Below are 10598 nucleotides of genomic sequence, written 5' to 3'. Positions count from 1 at the left end.
GGAAGGGAAGGAAGGAAGGAGGGAGGGAGGGAGGGAGGGAGGGAGGAAGGGAAGGAGGGAAGGAAGGGAATGAGGGAGGAAGGGAAGGAGGGAGGAAGGGAAGGAGGGAGGGAGGAAGGGAAGGAGGGAGGGAGGAAGGGAAAGAAGGGAAGGAGGGAGGAAGGGAAGGAAGGAAGGGAGAACGGGGGAGAGAGACTGACTGTAGCCCTGGACTTGGAAAGCAGACAAGACATTTGTTCTCTGGGCCATATCTAGAAGACCATCTGCTCATTCCCAGCTGCTGTTTGTTGTGCTAAATGTAATATGGTATGTGTGTGTCTCCCTCCCTCCCTCCCTCCCTGTCTCCCTTCCTCTCTGTCTCCCTCCCTCTCTGTCTCCCTCCCTCTCTGTCTCCCTCCCTCTCTGTCTCCCTCCCTCCCTCCCTGTCTCCCTCCCTCCCTGTCTCCCTCCCTCCCTGTCTCCCTCCCTGTCTCCCTCCCTGTCTCCCTCCTTCCCTCCCTCCCTCCCTGCCTCCCTCCCTCTCTGTCTCCCTCCCTCCATCCCTGTCTCCCTCCCTCCCTGTCTCCCTTCCTCCCTCCATCCCTCCCTCCCTCCCTGCCTCCCTCCCTGTCTCCCTCCCTCCCTCCCTGCCTCCCTCCCTGTCTCCCTCCCTCCCTCCCTGTCTGTCTGTTACCCTGTCTCCCTCCCTCCCTCCCTCCCTCCCTGTCTGTTACCCAGTCTCCCTCCCTCCAGGACAAATGTTTAGCGAGGACAGAGGAGAGTGAACAGAGAGCTTTGAAGCAGTGTGTGCTTTACATTATGTCCGTACACTGCAAATCAGAAATATTATTTTTTTTCTCTCCATGTGCCGTAAAAAATAAAACAATTTAACTGACAGACAACGTATCCAAGTTTCACTCTCATAAAAATGCAAATGATGTTGAGATAAGAGACAAAAACATCAGAGCCTCAACAGAATCAGAAACGTCGGAGAGTCTGGATGACTGACACATGTCCCCTATTCCCTATATAGTACACTACTATAGACCCTATTCCCTATATAGTACACTACTATAGACCCTATTCCCTATATAGTACACTACTATAGACCAGAGCCCTATTCCCTATATAGTACAATACTATAGACCAGAGCTCTATTCCCTGTATAGTGCACTACTACAGACCAGAGCCCTATTCCCTATATAGTACACTACTAAAGACCAGAGCCCTATTCCCTTTATAGTGGACTACTATAGACCAGAGCCCTATTCTCTATATAGTACACTACTATAGACCAGAGCCCTATTCTCTATATAGTACACTACTAAAGACCAGAGCCCTATTCCCTGTATAGTGGACTACTATAGACCAGAGCCCTATTCTCTATATAGTACACTACTATAGACCAGAGCCCTATTCTCTATATAGTACACTACTAAAGACCAGAGCCCTATTCCCTGTATAGTGGACTACTATAGACCAGAGCCCTATTCCCTATATAGTGGACTACTATAGACCAGAGCCCTATTCTCTATATAGTACACTCCTATAGACCAGAGCCCTATTCTCTATATAGTACACTACTAAAGACCAGAGCCCTATTCCCTGTATAGTGCACTACTATAGACCAGAGCCCTATTCCCTATATAGTGGACTACTATAGACCAGAGCCCTATTCTCTATATAGTACACTCCTATAGACCAGAGCCCTATTCCCTATATAGTGCACTACTATAGACCAGAGCCCTATTCCCTATATAGTACACTACTATAGGCCAGAGCCCTATTCCCTATATAGTACACTACTATAGACCAGAGCCCTATTCCCTATATAGTGCACTACTACAGACCAGAGCCCTATTCCCTATATAGTACACTACTATAGACCTGAGCCCTATTAGTGCACTACATAGGGAATAGTGTGCCATAGTGAGCTACTCCGTCTGCTAGGTTTAGTTCCAGTCTGAAATGGATCAGAACCAGCCTCCCGGGTCAGATGACAGTACAGGATTGATATGGATCAGAGCCAGCCTCCCGGGTCAGATGACAGTACAGGGTTGATATGGATCAGAACCAGCCTCCCGGGTCAGATGACAGTACAGGGTTGATATGGATCAGAACCAGCCTCCCGGGTCAGATGACAGTACAGGGTTGATATGGATCAGAACCAGCCTCCCGGGTCAGGTGACAGTACAGGGTTGATATGGATCAGAACCAGCCTCCCGGGTCAGGTGACACAGTACAGGGTTGATATGGATCAGAACCAGCCTCCCGGGTCAGATGACAGTACAGGGTTGATATGGATCAGAACCAGCCTCCCGGGTCAGATGACAGTACAGGGTTGATATGGATCAGAACCAGCCTCCCGGGTCAGATGACAGTACAGTGTTGATATGGATCAGAACCAGCCTCCCGGGTCAGATGACAGTACAGGGTTGATATGGATCAGAACCAGCCTCCCGGGTCAGATGACAGTACAGGGTTGATATGGATCAGAACCAGCCTCCCGGGTCAGATGACAGTACAGGGTTGAAATGGATCAGAACCAGCCTCCCGGGTCAGATGACAGTACAGTGTTGATATGGATCAGAACCAGCCTCCCGGGTCAGATGACAGTACAGGGTTGATATGGATCAGAACCAGCCTCCCGGGTCAGATGACAGTACAGGGTTGATATGGATCAGAACCAGCCTCCCGGGTCAGATGACAGTACAGCTCGTGTGTATTCAGGATATATCTACACAGGAAGTGAGTTTCTGACAGATCCAGAACGACCGTTTTACCCACGGTGACTGGACAATCTGTGTGGCAGTTTGTTGAACAAATGTATAATATATTTGGTTTTAAACACACACTCACACACACACACAGACACTCACACACACACACAGACACTCACACACACACACGCACACACATCTTGTCTTGATGATACCACTCTGTTCGTATCCTTGCTTCTGACTCCACCCCCCTCTCACCAAGCAGGAAGTGGAGCATAAACCAATCAGCTCATGGTTGATCCTTTTTTCTGTTGTCAGTGAATTCCATTCGTTACGTATCAGTGTGTGTTGACAGTCGTCAGGTGGGAAACGAGCACGCCAGCGGAACTGAGCCGGGCACTGTGTCCTGTTGAAGAGGGAAGCTGTGGAGGCTGGAGGGATGGACGGACATACAACATGGAGGATTCAGACCCTCAGGACAGCGTTTCTAATGTACCACGACCCCTAGTAGAGATGATAACCCTCAGGACAGCGTTTCTAATGTACCACGACCCCTAGTAGTGATGATGAGAGATGAAAACCCTCAGGACAGCGTTTCTAATGTACCACGACCCCTAGTAGAGATGAAAACCCTCAGGACAGCGTTTCTAATGTACCACGACCCCTAGTAGTGATGATAACCCTCAGGACAGCGTTTCTAATGTACCACGACCCCTAGTAGAGATGATAACCCTCAGGACAGCGTTTCTAATGTACCACGACCCCTAGTAGAGATGATAACCCTCAGGACAGCGTTTCTAATGTACCACGACCCCTAGTAGAGATGATAACCCTCAGGACAGCGTTTCTAATGTACCACGACCCCTAGTAGAGATGATAACCCTCAGGACAGCGTTTCTAATGTACCACGACCCCTAGTAGAGATGAAAACCCTCAGGACAGCGTTTCTAATGTACCACGACCCCTAGTAGAGATGATAACCCTCAGGACAGCGTTTCTAATGTACCATGACCCCTAGTAGAGATGATAACCCTCAGGACAGCGTTTCTAATGTACCACGACCCCTAGTAGTGATGATAACCCTCAGGACAGCGTTTCTAATGTACCACGACCCCTAGTAGAGATGATAACCCTCAGGACAGCGTTTCTAATGTACCACGACCCCTAGTAGAGATGATAACCCTCAGGACAGCGTTTCTAATGTACCACGACCCCTAGTAGTGATGATAACCCTCAGGACAGCGTTTCTAATGTACCACGACCCCTAGTAGAGATGATAACCCTCAGGACAGCGTTTCTAATGTACCACGACCCCTAGTAGAGATGATAACCCTCAGGACAGCGTTTCTAATGTACCACAACCCCTAGTAGTGATGATAACCCTCAGGACAGCGTTTCTAATGTACCACGACCCCTAGTAGAGATGATAAGAGATGAAAACCCTCAGGACAGCGTTTCTAATGTACCACGACCCCTAGTAGAGATGAAAACCCTCAGGACAGCGTTTCTAATGTACCACGACCCCTAGTAGAGATGATAACCCTCAGGACAGCGTTTCTAATGTACCACGACCCCTAGTAGAGATGATAACCCTCAGGACAGCGTTTCTAATGTACCACGACCCCTAGTAGTGATGATAACCCTCAGGACAGCGTTTCTAATGTACCACGACCCCTAGTAGAGATGATAACCCTCAGGACAGCGTTTCGAATGTACCACGACCCCTAGTAGAGATGATAACCCTCAGGACAGCGTTTCTAATGTACCACGACCCCTAGTAGTGATGATAACCCTCAGGACAGCGTTTCTAATGTACCACGACCCCTAGTAGTGATGATAACCCTCAGGACAGTGTTTCTAATGTACCACAACCCCTAGTAGAGATGATAAGAGATGATAACCCTCAGGACAGCGTTTCTAATGTACCACGACCCCTAGTAGTGATGATAAGAGATGATAACCCTCAGGACAGCGTTTCTAATGTACCACGACCCCTAGTAGTGATGATAAGAGATGAAAACCCTCAGGACAGCGTTTCTAATGTACCACGACCCCTAGTAGTGATGATAGGAGATGAAAACCCTCAGGACAGCGTTTCTAATGTACCACGACCCCTAGTAGTGTTACTAGTTACCACAGCCACAAAGTCATTATGGCTAAACTCTTCCTGATTTAAAACCTAATCAATCCTAACTTTAACCACACTGCTGATTTTATGCTTCATCTTACATTAAGACCAAGAAGCACATCTTTGTTTTCATGAATTTTTACGATATCTGCAATTTTGACTTTGTGGCTGCGGTAACTAGGGACAACCTTAGCCTGGATGCCCCCCCCCCCAGTGGGTGACAACAACAGGAGCAGTGGTGTTCTGTGCCCCCCCCACCCCCCCCCCTCCCCCCCAGTGGGTGACAACAACAGGAGCAGTGGTGTTCTGTGCCCCCCCCACCCCCCCCCCCTCCCCCCCAGTGGGTGACAACAACAGGAGCAGTGGTGTTCTGTGTCGTCGTCGTCGTCGTCCCCCCAGTGGGTGACAACAACAGGAGCAGTGGTGTTCTGTGCCCCCCCCACCCCCCCCCCAGTGGGTGACAACAACAGGAGCAGTGGTGTTCTGTGCCCCCCCCCCCCCCTCCCCCCCAGTGGGTGACAACAACAGGTGCAGTGGTGTTCTGTGTCCCCCCCCCCACACCCCCCCAGTGGGTGACAACAACAGGAGCAGTGGTGTTCTGTGCCCCCCCCACCCCCCCCCCCTCCCCCCCAGTGGGTGACAACAACAGGAGCAGTGGTGTTCTGTGTCGTCGTCCCCCCAGTGGGTGACAACAACAGGAGCAGTGGTGTTCTGTGCCCCCCCCCCCCCCCCAGTGGGTGACAACAACAGGAGCAGTGGTGTTCTGTGTCCCCCCCCCCACACCCCCCCAGTGGGTGACAACAACAGGAGCAGTGGTGTTCTGTGCCCCCCCCACCCCCCCCCCTCCCCCCCAGTGGGTGACAACAACAGGAGCAGTGGTGTTCTGTGTCGTCGTCCCCCCAGTGGGTGACAACAACAGGAGCAGTGGTGTTCTGTGCCCCCCCCCCCCCCCCCCCCCCCCCCCCCAGTGGGTGACAACAACAGGAGCAGTGGTGCTCTGTGTCGTCGTCGTCGTCCCCCCAGTGGGTGAAAACAACAGGAGCAGTGGTGTTCTGTGCCCCCCCCCACCCCCCCCCCACACCCCCCCAGTGGGTGAAAACAACAGGAGCAGTGGTGTTCTGTGGCTGTTTGTTGGAAGCAATCTATCATTTTAACTGTGTGAAGTGTGATTGTGTGTCTTTTATGAGGAGTGACTGTGTGTGTATGAGGAATGACTGTGTGTTTATGAGGAGTGACTGTGTGTTTATGAGGTGTGACTGTGTGTGTTTATGAGGTGTGACTGTGTGTGTATATGAGGAGTGACTGTGTGTGTGTATGAGGAGTGACTGTGTGTGTGTATATGAGGAGTGACTGTGTTTATGAGTGACTGTGCGTGTTTATGAGTGACTGTGTGTGTGTGAGGTGTGACTGTGTTTATGAGGTGTGACTGTATGTGTTTATGAGGAGTGACTGTGTGTGTTTATGAGGAGTGACTGTGTGTGTGTATGAGGAATGACTGTGTGTGTTTGAGGAGTGACTGTGTGTGTGTATATGAGGAGTGACTGTGTTTATGAGTGACTGTGTGTGTGTATGAGGTGTGACTGTGTGTTTATGAGGTGTGACTGTGTGTGTGTATGAGGTATGACTGTGTGTTTATGAAGTGTGACTGTGTGTGTGTGTGTTTATGAGGTGTGACTGTGTGTGTGAGGTGTGACTGTGTGTGTGTTTGTGAGGAGTGACTGTGTGTGTTTATGAGGAGTGACTGTGTGTGTTTATGAGGAGTGACTGTGTGTGTTTATGAGGAGTGACTGTGTGTGTGTATATGAGGAATGTGTGTGGCTTGACAGATGGAGCTCCGTCCCCTTGGGAAGCCAGATGGAGCTCCGTCCCCTTGGGAAGCCAGTCAGAACTATAGATGTGTATCTAGGTGGGGAGCTGCCAGACAGACTGCCAGACAGACACGATGCTGCTGCTTCCTGAATGAAAACTAATGAGTGGATCAGTGTTGTTTTCTTCAGTCTGTCACAACTGCGGCCGTTCAGATTTTTTGTGGCCCCCATCCAATCAAAGTGGCCCATCCTTGGTGTAGAAAGACACAACATCACCAACATCAACAGTATGAGGACACTTTCCACTAGATGTTGGAACATTGCTGCTATAACAGCCTCCACTCTTCTGGGAAGGCTTTCCTCTAGATGTTGGAACATTGCTGCTATAACAGCCTCTACTCTTCTGGGAAGGCTTTCCACTAGATGTTGGAACATTGCTGCTATAACAGCCTCCACTCTTCTGGGAAGGCTTTCCGCTAGATGTTGGAACATTGCTGCTATAACAGCCTCCACTCTTCTGGGAAGGCTTTCCACTAGATGTTGGAACATTGCTGCTATAACAGCCTCCACTCTTCTGGGAAGGCTTTCCACTAGATGTTGGAACATTGCTGCTATAACAGCCTCCACTCTTCTGGGAAGGCTTTCCACTAGATGTTGGAACATTGCTGCTATAACAGCCTCCACTCTTCTGGGAAGGCTTTCCACTAGATGTTGGAACATTGCTGCTATAACAGCCTCCACTCTTCTGGGAAGGCTTTCCGCTAGATGTTGGAACATTGCTGCTATAACAGCCTCCACTCTTCTGGGAAGGCTTTCCTCTAGATGTTGGAGGTGTTAGGGCTCTGTGCAGGTGTTAGGGTTCGTTCCTTTCATCCTTGTCAATCATTGGCTCATTGGTGAAATGAGCATTATGATAATATCTTTAATTAAATCATTCAAAAACCTTTATTAATGCAATTGCAGACAGAAGTTGACAATCAGGAACATGTCACGCATGCTTCCCAGTAAATTCTGCATCAAAGAAAAGGTCTCAAGTGGTTTTGTTAAACCCTCAGTCTAGCCCTGGCAATGTCACTACCTACGTCATTACCTTTTGACTCCCGAGACCAGAACCATGCATACAAAGCTATATAAACAAGGCCTTTAGTGTGTTATCTAAAAGCTTAGCAGTAAATGTCCACGTTGATTTATAGTGGAATGTCTGAGTAGTCTTATCTCCTACACTCCCCTGCAGAGGTCTGTCTCAGTCACACATTTCTCAGAGGAGTCTTTTTGAGAGAGAGAGAGAGAGAGACACACAGGGAGAGAGAGAGAGAGAGACAGTGAGAGAGACACACACAGGGAGAGAGAGAGAGAGACAGGGAGAGAGACACACACAGCGAGAGAGAGAGAGAGAGAGAGAGAGAGACACACAGTGTGAGAGAGAGAGAGACACACAGTGTGAGAGAGAGAGAGAGACACAGGGAGAGAGAGAGAGAGACACACACAGGGAGAGAGAGAGAGACACAGGGAGAGACACACACAGAGAGAGAGAGAGAGAGAGAGACATACACAGGGAGAGAGAGAGAGACACACAGAGTGTGTGTGTGAGAGAGAGAGAGACACAGGGAGAGAGAGACGAAAAGTGTGTGTGTGAGAGAGAGAGAGAGAGAGAGAGAGAGACACAGGGAGAGACACACACAGAGAGAGAGAGAGAGAGAGAGACATACACAGGGAGAGAGAGAGAGACACACAGAGTGTGTGTGTGAGAGAGAGAGAGACACAGGGAGAGAGAGACGAAAAGTGTGTGTGTGAGAGAGAGAGAGAGAGAGAGAGAGAGACAGGGAGAGAGAGAGAGACACAGTGTGAGAGAGAGAGAGAGAGAGACACACAGGGAGAGCGAGAGAGAGACAGGGAGAGAGACACACACAGCGAGAGAGAGAGAGAGAGAGACACACAGGGAGAGAGAGAGAGACACAGGGAGAGACACACACAGAGAGAGAGAGAGAGAGAGAGACATACACAGGGAGAGAGAGAGAGACACACAGAGTGTGTGTGTGAGAGAGAGAGAGACACAGGGAGAGAGAGACGAAAAGTGTGTGTGTGAGAGAGAGAGAGAGAGAGAGAGAGAGACAGGGAGAGAGAGAGAGACACAGTGTGAGAGAGAGAGAGAGAGAGACACACAGGGAGAGCGAGAGAGAGACAGGGAGAGAGACACACACAGCGAGAGAGAGAGAGAGAGAGACACACAGGGAGAGAGAGAGACACAGTGTGAGAGAGAGAGAGACACACAGGGAGAGAGAGAGAGAGAGACACACACAGGGAGAGAGAGATCCATCCATCAACCCATCCATCCACCCTCCCGCCCGTCCATCCATCAACCCACCCACCCATCCATCCACCCACCCACCCATCCATCCATCCATCCATCCACCCACCCATCCACCCACCCATCCACCCACCCACCCACCCACCCACCCACCCACCCACCCATCCATCCACCCATCCACCCACCCACCCACCCACCCATCCATCCATCCACCCACCCACCCATCCACCCTCCCTCCCTCCCGCCCGTCCACCCACCCACCCACCCATCCATCCATCCACCCACCCATCCATCCACCCACCCACCCACCCAATATGTCCTGGACTGGGCTTCCAGTAATGAATATGTCCTGGGCTGGGCTTCCAGTAATGAATATGTCCTGGGCTTCCAGTAATGAATATGTCCCGGGCCGAGCTTCCAGTAATGAATATGTCCTGGGCTGGGCTTCCAGTAATGAATATGTCCTGGGCTTCCAGTAATGAATATGTCCCGGGCCGAGCTTCCAGTAATGAATATGTCCTGGGCCGAGCTTCCAGTAATGAATGACTAGAAAGGGCACATCAGAGAAGTGTTAGCCTAGTGTTGAGGTAGTGTGGCCCTGGTGGCTGGTGCAGGCAGGGGGGGGAGGGCCCTCTAGATTGATGTTAGCATTGTGTGGGGTCTCCGGCTGACTGTCCAATAACAAACTGAAACAAAGATATTGTAATTGAAATACAATTGCTGCATCTAATAAGTTACATTGAAGCAAAACATACTGTCCTCAGGGACTTTTAGGCTGTTAGGATGATGCTGGGGACTGTTAGGATGTCCTCAGGGACTTTTAGGCTGTTAGGATGATGCTGGGGACTGTTAGGATGTCCTCAGGGACTTTTAGGCTGTTAGGATGATGCTGGGGACTGTTGGGATGACGTTGGGATGACGCTGGGGACTGTTAGGATGACGCTGGGGACCGTTAGGATAACGCTGGGGACTGTTAGGATGACGCCGGGGACCGTTAGGATGACGCCGGGGACCGTTGGATGACGCCAGGGACCGTTGGATGACGCCGGGGACCGTTAGATGACGCCGGGGACCGTTAGGATGACGCCGGCGACCGTTAGGATGACGCCGGCGACCGTTAGGATGACGCCGGGGACCGTTAGGATGACGCCGGGGACCGTTAGGATGACGCCGGGGACCTCAGGCTGTATTATGATGGGGTTGAAGCTAGGAAATGATTGCTCACTAGGCAGAAAGAGGACTGGCCTGGGGCTGGGGGAAGAGACAGACAGACGGACAGCCATGGGCATCCTCAGGCAGTGTGAGGTGGAGACTGGGCCTGGAGACTGGTCTGCTCACTATAAGGCAGAAGAGAGAGAACAAGCCTGGTCTGCTCACTATAAGGCAGAAGAGAGAGAACAAGCCTGGGGCTGAAGACTGGTCTGCTCACTATAAGGCAGAAGAGAGAGAACAAGCCTGGGGCAGGAGGCAGCTGGGGACTGGTCTGCTCACTATAAGGCAGAAGAGAGAGGTGTGACTGTGTGTGTATATGTGGTCTGTATTTCTAGAATGCGACCAGTGACTGTGTGTTTGAGGTGTGACTGTGTGTGTATATGTGATCTGTATTTCTAGAATGCGACCAGTGACTGTGTGTTTGAGGTGTGACTGTGTGTTTG

This window comes from Oncorhynchus clarkii, unplaced genomic scaffold, assembly GCF_045791955.1.
Source record: "Oncorhynchus clarkii lewisi isolate Uvic-CL-2024 unplaced genomic scaffold, UVic_Ocla_1.0 unplaced_contig_13468_pilon_pilon, whole genome shotgun sequence".
NCBI lineage: Eukaryota > Metazoa > Chordata > Actinopteri > Salmoniformes > Salmonidae > Oncorhynchus > Oncorhynchus clarkii.
The sequence above is the reverse complement of the archived record's forward strand: the minus strand, read 5'-3'. Positions refer to the sequence as shown.